The sequence below is a fragment of the Cyprinus carpio genome, chromosome B24 (genome assembly GCF_018340385.1).
Source record: "Cyprinus carpio isolate SPL01 chromosome B24, ASM1834038v1, whole genome shotgun sequence".
Classification (NCBI taxonomy): domain Eukaryota; kingdom Metazoa; phylum Chordata; class Actinopteri; order Cypriniformes; family Cyprinidae; genus Cyprinus; species Cyprinus carpio.
This window is the reverse complement of record NC_056620.1, coordinates 14,613,938-14,627,395: the sequence shown is the minus strand read 5'-3', so window position 1 is coordinate 14,627,395 and position 13,458 is coordinate 14,613,938. Positions and strand designations below refer to the sequence as shown.

The 13,458-nt window shown below is 38.5% G+C and overlaps 1 protein-coding gene across 2 annotated transcripts in view; it reads left to right on the top strand.

The window, feature by feature from the left end:
- ctnnd2a (catenin (cadherin-associated protein), delta 2a) overlaps nucleotides 1–13,458 on the top strand; it is a 318,097-nt gene that overhangs the window by 32,335 nt on the left and 272,304 nt on the right. The window contains exon 2 of one of the 2 annotated variants that reach the window (XM_042752179.1): nucleotides 12,574–12,713. The exons of the other annotated variant lie outside the window; for it this stretch is intronic. The gene's annotated coding sequence lies outside the window, so the exon portion shown is untranslated. The remainder of the gene's footprint in view (nucleotides 1–12,573; nucleotides 12,714–13,458) is intronic. 2 annotated transcript variants of the gene reach the window in all.

The window sequence follows — 13,458 nt, the reverse complement described above, 5'->3', positions numbered from 1 at the left end:
GCCTGTCAGTAATGGTTGGCCTCAGGGAAGAACAGCATAATGTTGTCAGTGTTGAGTGGATCACTACAGAAACCAGACAGCGGGCAGGCTGTTTCCTCTTTGAAAATCACCCCACACCCTCCCATCTCGACCTGTCTGCCTCGACGGCACAGCCAGTTTGCTGTCCCTTTCAGAGCCCCGGCCTCCTGTCTGTCGGTTAATCTCGGTTACAGCTCAGGTTTGTGTGTCTCTTGCTCATGCTGGGCCCAGCGACTCGGTTCATTGTGTGTGTTTGTATCTGTGTGCAGTTTGTTTAGTTTTCTGTTGCTTTGTTTATTCACTCTCTGTCGTCGGTAAATCCCAAATTAAGTTTAACAGGAGACTGTTTGCATGAACACTGACCTAGAATCAGCTCCATTGAGCGATTGTAATCAATTGTAAACGTGTGTGCATTCGTCATATTGGATGCCAGGTAAAGTGGCATGGGACATCATAAAATTATGTTTATGGATGTTGGCTTGTTTTGTTTACACTATCATTATTGAATTGATTGTATCTTAATTAGAAACTGACCATGCAGAAAATGTTAATGTCCTTCATTGAAGTTCTTCAAGAGTGCTTTGCAAATAAGAGTCTCTCGCCACTAGGTGGCAAACGTATTAAAGTTGAACTTAACCCTCCAAGTGAATGTGAAATGAAAAAGGATACATTTTTACTTTCTTAATGCACGTTTCTGGTCCATTTGTGCACTGTATTTAAAAGGAAATAAAAAGGGAAAAATGTTTTCTTATTGAATTTCCAGTTACTTTTTTATGGATTGCATGATTACATATTCACACAATGGCAGTAAATTATTCATAATTTATTTATATACTTTTTTCCTCTTTTAAATTTTTCTATCTAAAAATCCTACTGTGTGTCATACCATTCAGCTTTGACTATATTCACAAAGACAGACAGAAAGAAAGAAAGGAATATTTCAAGGAATTCTTTCTCTTTGCTTTTTTATATCAATATAATACATTTAATGGTAAGTTTAAAAGAGGAATTCTTTTTGTTTGTTTTTTTATATGATTTTGTTGTTTTTGATGGTAATTTTTGGGGATTTTATTTTTTGTTTTGAGGTAAGTTTCTGTTGCTTTCTTTTCCTCTTCCATCTTATTTTGTATCTCTTTCTCACAGAGATGTTAGACATGGACCACATATTTTTGATGAAGGTGTTACACCAAGGTTTTACTTGATTAAGACTTCAAGTCAGTCTGTTCATCCAAGCAGCTTTAGGACACATAATGTTTCAAGAAATGTTTGATATTTTGATTTCTCGGGGACACTATGGTGTTTGGTTCTGCAGCGACCAACAATATTCTGTATCCATAAGTCAGGAAGATTACCTGTCCTCTAGGAGCACACTGTGGCCTCTTGGTCTCATTGTAACTGGGCTTAGGTGTGCGGGTGTTACACAACAAACACACAAACATGTACACACATTCAGACAGCAACAGAAGAAGTAAAGCATGATGGGGCAGGGAGAGATGCTGAGCCCAGGTGTCAGTAACCAGTGTCTTTTTAGGCATTAATGAGGTTGCCCTGGTAACTGTTTGCCACGGTTTCTCTGTACAGGAAATCAGAAAAAGTGTTCACTGCATTGCTGAGTATTGCTTAAGTTTACTGGTGTTTCTGGTGTACAATGTTGGTCACTTTGTCTACTCAAGTACTTGAAAGAAAAATCAACAGCATACTTGGGGAGTGGGAGTTTTTTATTTATTTATTTATTTTATTTTTTTTGAGGTAGAAACCCATAACCGTAACAAAAATCCTACTAAACAAACAAAAAATAAGGTAAGATTTTTTTTTTTTTTTTTTTTTTTTTACAAAATACTACATATTCACTATAAAATAACAATTTATTAATATTGTTCACAAATAAGACTTGCTAAAATGAACCATCTCAAAGAGTAATTGGTCCAATAGCGGTTGTGTTGTAAGGATTTAAAGGGAAAGTTTACCCAAAAATGAAAAATCTGTCATTAATTACACATCCTTATGTCATATGAGCTATTTTTTTTTTTTTTTTTTTTTTTTAATTTTAAGTTTTTTTTATGGGCTTTTTATGCCTTTATTGGAAAGGACAGTGTAGAGTAGACAGGAAAGTGTTTTTTTTTTGGTGAAGAGAGAGGGGAGCGGGATCGGCAAAGGACCACGAGCCGGGACTCGAACCCGGGTCACCGTCAGCACAGTTGCGCTGTATATGTCGGCGCACTAACCGCAAGGCTATTGGCGCCGACAATCATATGAGCTATTTTAACAATGTCCTTGCTACCTTTCTGGGCCTTGAACGTGGTAGTTGCATCACTGTTTATACAGGGTCAGAAAGCTCTCTGATTTCATCAAAAATATCATAATTTGTGTTCTAAAGATGAACAAATATTTGGTACGACATGGGGATGAGTAATTAATGGGAGAGATTTCATATTCATATTTCATCGCTGAATAGTTTTTTGTTTAGTGCTGTATTTTTAGGACCGGTCGTTTAATTGTAGTTGGGTGTAAGATGTATTTTAGGGAACGGGATTTGTTAGCGTTGGTCTTTCGGATTCTTTTTTAAAGGTGCTGTATGTAAGATTTTGACTCTACTAAAGCATAAAAAAACCATAATATGTTTGCAGATATTTAAGAAACATGCTAAGTTAATATACTTGTTTATCTAAAAATTAATGCTACAGTCAGTTATTCTCCTTTGAAAATGTGCGTTCTGGCCCGGAATGTCGGTGTTTGTTTTGGTTTGTGAAACCCACCCACTGCCAGTTTACCCAATTGTATTTCTGGATCCCGGGTTGCCAGATGGCAAAAAACACAGTGTATTTCATTTAATTCATCATCAAGTGCGCTCATTCCTGTTTGGGTCAAGTCTGAGGAGGGGCCAGGTGAAAAAAATCCTCTCCAATATTGACTGCAATACCTACTTCAGCCACTCGGTGTCAATCCTACATACAGCACCTTTAAAACTGAACAGGTTCTCTGTTCCCAACAACCCCACTGTTTGCGCAAGTCTCAGTATGGCAGGTAAGAACAACTTGGTGTTTACAAACGTTTGCAACACGTGTGTTATTGTCCAAATGTGTGTAGATTTGTGTTTACAGTGACATTATGGTACGTGTATACACACTTGTTCGCTGATAAATCGCCGTCGAACATTATCATTTCCAAAGAGACACGGAGAGTTAAGAATCTATTAGAGAAAACACGACTTGTCCACCGATCTTTGATTATGGGCATGACAAGAGATGTTTTGTCAGTCTGCCCTTGAACATGAGCTGGTATGAATGTTATCAGTAGAGTGTATGTTGGAGATGATTGTATGGGACATGTGTATTGTTAGCCCTGAGGCCTTCACCGAGAATTTTGTGGAGTTAGATTTGAGGTATCAACAGGCCAATCTTGAGTTACCACAGCTGACAGACTATTTGTGTTAATCCAGAGACTGAGGCTGTCAAACATTAGTGTTGTACATCATGTCCTCTCTACAACATGGAGAAAATAATAACTGTCGGTTGTGACTCCTGCAGAGTGAAAAAGTGCTGCATGTTTGATTGTGCAATCTGCAAATGCGGCTTCAACATTGTGTTTGGGTTCATGGTAAAATCCTTTTACTTGCTCATACATTTTTATTCTTAAAGAGAAATTCTGTCATCATCTAAAATGGAATATTTGCTCCTAACAGAGGATAATGAATCTTTGAGGATTCAGTCATTTGTTTGTAGACTCTAAAGTGAAATGCCCTTTTTGTTGTGCATGTGGTGAAAACATCTGATGTGAGTTGCACAGTAACATTACAAATTGAAAAAAGCTTTTTAAATTAATAATTGCATGTTGGATGAGACCTTTTTAGGCTGACAAATAAGTAATCTGGGTGTCTCTTGAAGGCCTTGGTAATTCAACCTTAACTAAATGGGCTGTGATCAGGATTTTTTTATGCTTTTTTGCTATTAATTAATTAAACCATGAAATGAAAGCATGCAACGCCTATTACTTGACATCAAATTGTCTTTGGTTATTTAATATGGCTTTCATATCTAGCATTTCTCAGGGGCAGGGGAAAGATGCAGTTTTGGGCTGCAAAAGGATTTTTTAATTTTTTTATTATTATTATTTTTTTTTTAAATAAAATCAATCAATTAGTAATGATACTGATAGGTTTTTGTAATATGAAATGAGAGTGGAGTTTGCCTGCATAAAACTTGCTTTTTGGAAACATATGCACATAGGAAACCAACCAAATCCAATACATACCTTTTCTATAATACATTTTCACATGCTTTTTTAATATTTTAATATTATTATTTAATATTTTAATATAATTTTCAATATTTATTCAATAATATAGTATTTAATATTTAATATTATTCTTAGTACTAATGCCATTAACAAGCACCACTTTTAATTCAAATCATTTAGTTCATTTATTAAATCATGTGGATGGACTGAATCCTTAAGAGCAAGTAAAAGGATTTCACTCTTTATTTACTGTGTTCTGCCTGTCTCTGATATTTGAGGATAGCCAGATTTTTTTTTATCATCCTCGCCATCTCTGTTTGGCCACATCTCCTTTCAGCTCTGTTGATGGATTCTTGTAATATGCAGAACCTCATCAAAGACTCCCATGAGCAACTAGTTAGTTCTTCGAGGACATTCTGGATAGATTTAATGAACATGCAAGCTCACAAGATGAGAGGTTGTTCTTGTTTCTTGTTTTTCTTTTCTGTGCATCTCACTTTTGATCTTGCCACTAGGAACAACACTTATATATCTCTATAACGCTGACCTGAGTTACTGCGGGAATGAATGGCTTGTTAATCAGCATCCATGTATCACAGCATATTGGAAAGGATAAAAAGGAAGAATGGTCTGGTTTTTCACCCTAATTATCCTCTATTTCCTATCCTTGTTTGCTTGTACTGTAATAGCAGATATAATGGCCTCACCGTTGTGTATCCTCATGCTGAGTCATATCATATATCAAATAATGCTGCAATGCCCCACACAATCAGGTAAACCTAAACAAATCTACATGCACACATATGTGATCCCTTCTTCTTTAGCTGCCGGGAGCCATTTTGTAATTCAGCATTCTGTTTGACCATGAGGCAAGTTGGCAGCTGCCCCTTTAATCTCTCACCTTTAAGATTTGATAGATGCGCCCATGACTTGGGCTTACACCCCAGTCTGCCTGATGATGAATGTGCTTTCCTCAGGCCTGAGGGAGAGCAGATACGCTTCCTTTAGGGTAAATCACAAGTTAGCTTTATCGACAAGTATTCAGTGCTTGTTCAGAAGAGATAGGGATGACCTAGTTAGCTGGTAATATGTTGCATTCGCTACAGGATATCAGTCACGACCGTATCGGGTTGATGTAGGTTTACTTGTATGATTAGGATTCAGAATCAGCAATCAGCACGGTATGGTATACAGGGATTACTTTCTGTGGTTCCAAACAACACAATATACAATTAGGTATATATTGATGTGGTTCTAAAATGAACAGAAAGAAGGAATAATTACTAACTGCAATATCATCCCAAATAGTACAGTATTATGCACACATGCTAAGACATTCAAACAAATATTAGAATAATATTAGGATAATATACAGTATATTAGCAATAGGACAGAAATTCTCTTTATAATGTAATCGACTGCAGCCACAGATTACTAATGATTACAGTATGAATAGTCACCATGAATGATCGTTTAATGCTAGACAAACTTTGTACGAATGACGTCTTTCACTACTAGTCATGATTAGCTTAGCATAAAGATTAATCGTCACACATCATGACATTAGTCAGTAGTGCTATGTTTGATACATCAATACGACAATGTATCGTCACAGAAATTTGTCGATACGAGCATCGATAAAGCTGGTCCAGTATTGATATTGTGGCACGTGTGCAGCAGTGGACCGCGCTTAATTTGAATACAAGAACACCATTTAAAATGGAGTAGAGAAGTGCGAGGTTTCTAAAAAATAATGAATAGAGCATAATATATAGGCTACAACAAAGGTTTAATCTAGCCGCAGAGAAACACAATCGGGGTTGCCTGATATAAAGAGATGTAATCCCCGAAACAGAGCTTCCCACTTGTGTAGTACGGAAATATCTGATGTGTGTTAATTTTTGTCAACCTGGCAGCCATAATTTTTGTCAACCGCGTTCTCTCTTCACTTCACACGCTTGCTTACTGAAAACACCGGTTAGCTTGCAGTTTGGCAATCTCCAATTCAATATTCTATTCTCAGAAAAGTGTAATACACCAAGTGTTTATTTACATGAGAGAGAAAGAGAGAGAGGCTGTGTATGTATGAATTACCACTGTTTTACAGATACAGATCTCTGTGCACTAGAGCATTTAGGCATAAAAACAGTTTTTCCCCCATGCCATCTCCAGCTTAAACCGCTAACATATGAATCATTACCTGTGTTCTGTAATTAATTTCTGTAAATCATTCTTCATATTAAATGACTGCCTTTCTCAAGTATTATGTAAATACATATGCATATCTCTTTATTTTATACAGTTCTATATAGAGTAAAATTGCATAAATCTGTTCATAAATCAATTTACTGTTCCAGATTCATACACATTATTTATTGCTAAGTCTTACTAATTTTTTTTTTTTTTAATCTGTTCTCGTGTCATATGTGTATGTATTCATGTATGTATGTATTTACCAGGAGCACCTTAAAAAAAACACACACAGCTAATTCCTCATGTGTTTTTGAGCACACCTGGTGAATAAAGCTAATTCTGATTCTGATTCTGATTCTATATACATACTTGATTCATTGAGGGCCATTTGTACAGCCATTGCCAAATTTAGGCAGTAAATAGATAGTACTTGATGAACGCAGACCAGAATAAGTCAGTGAGAATCTGACTGTGGTGCCATCATTTCCCGTTTGATCATTTCACTTTGAGGATATACAACCTGTGGGAGAGAGCCATCTAGCCGCCCAATGAGAAGGGGATAGTATGTCTAGGTAGACACATCTGGTTGTCAAACACTTCCAAATTATCCCCCACCTTTTCTCCACTCTCCATCCAATTTTTACTGAGAAGGGGCCAAAGCAATCCATTCCTGTGGAGTAAAATGCAGGCTTAAGTATTTGAAGTCAAGCTACAGGCAAGTCTGACATTTGTGGGATTTTTGGGTTGGCTCTCCATCTCTGACAGTCAGTGCATCGAAATTGGTGATTGCGGATGGCCTCTCTGCCACAAAGATTCCAAAAATTCCTTCTAATTTCAGCCAGGACTCTCTCTGGGTCTGGATGTTTCAACTGGTGATGAGCATGACTGGGGTCAGGTCTTCCCCCCACTCGAATAACATCTATCTCTTTGTCCAGCTCTGGACTCAAAGTGAGCAGTTTACTGTTAGAAGGGGGAAGTTTACTTTGCCTCAAGTATTGGAAGTCATCAAAGAAACTATCCAGCTGAGATGCTCTCCACTGAAGTATTTCTGCTTGTAGGAAATCTTCAGCTGTTAGTGGTTCTTCATTTGCCACCCCATGGACACATTGTGCATTAGCTTCCAGTAATTCTCTGTAAGTTGTAAATTGGCTGGCATCAGGAAATTCTGTGTTGGAGGTCACTACATTTAGGGCGCAGAAGATCCTTCAGAGAGCTGTCAGCAGGACTCTTTGGCCAGTGATCAGAGTGCATTAATACGAACGGGGGTCCATTGGTCCATCTGTTTAGAGTGGCTAGATCCGCAAGCGATTTTCTCTTTTTTTTAGGTCATTCGCAGGATTCAGAGCAGAGTCCACGTACCTTCAATCCTGTGGACTTGTGGTTTCTTGTATCTCTGCAATCTTGGTGCCTACAAAGACTTTGAACTGGCAGGACTCCGACTGCAACCAATTAAGTACTGTGGTTATTTGCTATTCAAGTGTAAGTTATTTTCTTAGCATCTCTACTAACTGAGCTCCACAGAGTTCAAGTCTGGGAACTGACAACTGTTTTTTGGGTGCAACTAAAGAGTGTGTGATTAGGAATGCTAACTGTACCTTGCTTTGACTGTTCTCAGGTACGAGATTGCACCATAGGCCCTTTCTGATGCGTCACAGAACACATGTATCTCTCTCACTACATAGTCATTTTCCATTTCTGGAGTCACATAGCATCTGGGAAAGGTAATGGTGGAAAGAGATTTAAGTTCGTCCTCCCACTGTAGCTAGCTCTGAAAAAGTTTGTCTGGGAACAGAGGATCGTCCCATTCTCTCGGCTTAGCCCACAGTTTCTGGATTAATATTTTTGCTCTGGTCGTGTAGGGTAGAATGAAGCCCAATGGGTCATATTAACTGGCAAGGATCCGATATAAATTGTGCATTGTGGGTGGTCCACAAAGGGTGGCCCACATAGCTCTAAGGGACAGTGCTTGTACCCAAGAGTGTCAGTGGGGCTGTGCCAGTGCAGACCCAGAGTGGATTTTGGAACTTCTGTTTCCCTTTGGGACAACTACAGTTCGGTACTGGTAGACTGGGCCTCTTTAGATAGATGGCTTACCACTTCAGGTTGGTTTGAGGGCCACTTCCGGATGTCAAATCCCCCACTTGCCAGTAGATCTCTGAGACGGTCAATCAGCCCTCTGGCTTCATCAGTTGTGTTCAGGCTCTGAAGACAGTTGTCAACATAGAAGCTCCTTTGAATAGTGATTTTGATTTGAATTGTAGGTCATCACCCGACTCTGTGTTGTTAATCCTCTGGAGTCGATTAACGCGTATACGCGTTTTGGGGTATTTTTCTCCTGATAACCCCGAAAAGAACTTAAATTACACTTTCAGTTTTGATCGTACAGATAAGTGCAATACATCAATCGAATCTGTAAAGGGTCTACTTTTTTTTGTATACAGACATAATAACAACAAAACTTTGTGCACTTATAAAATAAAGATAACAAACAAGGAGTGCTGTCTGCAGCCTTTGTCTGCGCTGATCTTCAGATACAAATGCGTCATTAAAATGAACTGTAACTCAGTGAATACTCAACGAAGAGACATGAGAGAGATATCTATAGAAAGCCTGACATGTCTACTTTTAAACTAAACAAGTGCTGCTGAAAACAAATATTCTGTGATAAAGTAAATCCATATGAAAACCACGCGATGTCCGTTTTTTTCACATCCCCCTTCATTATCTTCTAATGCGACCACGCCCCCGCGCCGAGCGCGCTTTTGAGATTCAAATGTTTCTCTGAAGCGCGCGGCTTTTGAATACGCCCACACAACAGAAGACAACGCAGCGAGATTGTTCTTCAAGTTTTTTTTTATTTTACTGTTTGCTTCGCGATGAGAGGAATAAGACATAATTCACCCCAAAAAGATGTGATGTGGGTTGAGGATTTGAGATTTGGATTTCCTCAGAAAAAAGAATGAAGCACTTTATTCAGCAGAGATCAGAACACTGAGTAAGTCTCTTTTTATTTATTTATATACTTGTACTAGTTTTTCACATAACGTGTAAAACATTTTACTAGTTAGACTTTTTTCCAAAGACTTTTTTCCAAACTATAATTCCTGACTAAATGTATAATCAAGTGAAATATTATGAAGTTTCAATAACAATATACACCACTATACCATTCAAAAGCTTGATGTAAATAATATAAATGTAACATAAATGTAACTGTAACAAATGTAACAATCATTGCTGTTCTTTCAATTTATCCCCCCTAAAAAAAACCTAAAAAAAATATTCTCAGCTCTTTTCAACATTAATAATAATAATAATAATAATAATAATAATAATAAATTGATGATGATGATAATAATAACAATAAATGTTTTTTTGTAGAAAATAAGATTGTTAAAAGGATTTCTGAAGGACTGTGTGACTGGAGTAATTATGCAAAAAATTCAGTTTGAAAGTCAGCTTTGATTTTTTCCTAATAAACTGTTTTAACTGCACTCACAAGTGAATATTAAATTATGTTGTGGGATAATTAAATGTATTCTAAAATAAAACTACAAACATAAAATTATATAGATTTATTTTGTCCTCACATTCTTCTCTTGTAACTCACCCCTCTCAGTGACACAGCTGACTGAATGGCTCATTATGCAGCTCATTATGCAGGTCTTTTGTCTTCTCAGGTGTGAATTCATGATAGATTAGACGCCTACTCGCATATGACTTTTACCAACAAAAACTGTCTTAGAAAATTTAAATCAATATATTGTTTTCTGTAAGTGAGTAAACAAGATGATTTTCACATCATTTAGAAAAAAAAAATTCTAGGCTACAAGCTCCAGTTCTCAAAATTCCTGGGAACCAATTTTCTGTATGTGTTTTATTTCCTTTTTCAAGTGATTTAACATTTTTAGTTTTCCACTAACCACGCATAACATTTTTTTTTCTCAAAAACACAATCATGTACATTCATGCTGCTCACATATTATTATAGCCTAGTTTGTGCTGATTACAGTGAGATTAGACTTTAGCCATTTAGATATTTATAAGAAACTGAAAAAAGCACAAATGTCAGGGCATGACAAAACTTCTCCAGGCCCCAAAAATACCCTTAGACTCCAGAGTGTTAAGGACATGTTTGTGCAGGGAGTAGGAAGCACAGCAAGGGCTGCAATAGTACCGAATGGTAGTACCTGTCATTCATAGATGTCCGGTTCTCTGTCTTGTTCCATATCTCTCCCAAAGGAATCGCAGGATAGGTCTGTCCTGTTCCAGAAGTTGAACTTGATGGAACATTCCTTTCACGTCCCCACTCACTATTACAGAATGCTCCCCGAATCTTATCAGGACTCCAAGGAGTGACGGACCTAGTACTGGGCCAGGTAGTAGGGAATAATTTGTTAATTTCCCTGTACTGGAATGAGCAGTTGAAGACCAGTCATCTTTGTCATTGTGGGTGACCATATGATGTGGTATGAACCACCTCTCAGGGCTCCGATGTGTTTTGTCTGGATCAAGTTTGACCACATAACCTTCCTCCACCAATTTCTTGATCTCCACAGAATAGGTCGCTCGTTCTTGGTCTTTCAAGAGATGCCTTTCAGTTCTATGAAGGGGTGGCATTACAGCTTCTTTGGAGGCGTTAAGACAAGCCATGCTGGATTTACATAACAGGGGTAGCATATCTCTGGATCCCATTTATGTAAACACTTACAGTTCCTTCATTCAGGATTTCAAGGGCCGCCTGATCCTCTCTGGAGCGAGTGACCTGTTTCTCATTACGGTAGAGGAGAATGTCCAGTTCCCATAACTTTGCAACATTTCTCATCAGCTCGGTTTGCTTGAATGACAAAGAGGTTAAGAGGACCTGCTGAGGATAAAGAGGATTCAGGAGGAGCTTCGCTTGGCCCTGTAGTGTCCAACGCAGTCTCGTTTTGATGGCGGCTGGCCAGTCAGGGGGTCCCAGGTTAACTGGCTCGATTGGGGTGATTAGATGTGGCTGATCTGCACCAATCAGCAGGAGTGGGTGAATTTTCTCAAAGGACTGGATAGGAAGGCCCTTTAGGTGTTTGTATTTACATACAAGGGCCTCCATAGGATAGGATTGTTGAGCTAATCCCAGGTGGTTGGCTGTAAAGGCTTGCTTGATATGGTATGTCTTATGTGGTTGCACCACTGGAGAGACGCTGAATGAAACCTTTGAGCCTTGCAGCAGAACTCTGACTACCTTGAGCAGGACCTGTCTATCTGTTCCAGGTTTGTCCAGGTATAAGCTTTCTGCAGTGGAACTTGATGTTGGTGAAGTAGCCTTCACTGACTTGTAATTGTTATGTCAATTAAAAATGTAAATTAAGTATCATCAAATGTTTCCCTTTACACTTGTTACAGGGTTTCTTCAGGTTGCACTGTGCAGATAAATGTGACCTTCCACACTTCCAGCAGCCTTTGTTAGTTTGAATTCATTGCTTCACTTGTTCAGTCGTGAGCGTCTGAAAGATGATGCACTGACTAAGGAAATGGTGTGCATTCTCACAATAGGGACAAAAGGCTTTAAATTTCACCTTGTTCTCTGGCGAAGTGGCTGATTTAATTGGAGAGGAAGTTGTATTTGTTTCGAGGCTGCCTGCTTCATGCAGTACAGTAACTGGTCTTGTCCTTTGCTCTTTGTGTTTATCAGTCCTTTGCTTTGACCATCCCCTGGTCTGAATGTTTCCCACCACATCACAACTTTGACACCATGATTCAGCTTGCAACTATTTGGAGAACTTTGGAAGTGTAAAGCTTGAGGCTTGACTAGGCAGCATTTGTCTCCTGAAAGCAGCTCTTAAATCAGGTGGCAGCTTAGTCAGCAGGTGAACTACATGAGAACCGAGCCTCAATTCGGCATCCCTTTCTGGTCCCAGGTATTTCAGCAGTCCTATCAGGGCTTTAACTTGTAATGCAAACCTTTCGAAGGCTTCAGGGTCTCCTGGATGGACATCTGGTGCATCCATTACTCGAGCAATCTTATTCAAAGCAAGATGATGAGGCTTACCAAATTTCTCTCTCAAGGCAGCCATTGTCTCTGTGTAAGGATATGGAGAGTTGAGGAAGGAATCTGCAATCAGTCTTGCCCTTTTCCAATTGCAGATAATCCACCAAGATTTGGAACTTGAACAACTCTGACGTGTCCTGTTCTGGCAATTTTATCAACGCAATCGACGCATGGCTGATGCAATACTTGCAATGAACTTAAGTGAGGGAATGCTGCCACGCACTGGACAGAATAGGTAATGCTTCCATATTATCTATTATACATACTTGATTCATTGAGGGCCTTTTGTACAGTGCTTTTTCAGGGGTTTCCATCGTAAACCTTGAGAAATTTCCCACCATTCACTGTGATGGGAGTTGGAGATCTTTGGTACCATTTTAGGTTGTATTAGCCTGAACAAAGTAGTATTTGTCATGATTTTTACCTTTGGTGAAATTGAATTGTCAAAATAGTTGTCAAAATAATTCAAATTCATACACTATTCAAAATATTTGACCTTGCATGTTTGTGTTGTGACCTTGATCTAAACAGCTGTTATTTCTATTTTTAAGTATTCTAGTAGTTAGCCTTTAACCACACGTTGCATGATTTTGTCCATCTATATTTCTGTAATGTAATTTTTTAGGTGCAGGTTTTAGCATGATATGATGATTGTGATCCACAATATATTGTTAAATATTGGCTATTGAACATGCTCAGAACAGTGGAGATGATCGTGGACTTCAGTAGAAACCCCCCTGCTCTCCCCCAACTCACCATCATGAACAGCGTTGTGGCTGCAGTAGAATCATTCAGGTTCCTGGGTACAACCATCTCTCAGGACCTGAAGTGGGACATAAACATTGACTCCACTGTAAAAAAAAAAAAAAAAAAGGCCCAGTAGAGGTTGTACTTCCTTCCTCAGCTGAAAGTACAGCCATTTTTAGGGTATGAGCCAAAATGCGCTGTTTTTGTGTTTGTCCCTTTTAAATGAAAATGAG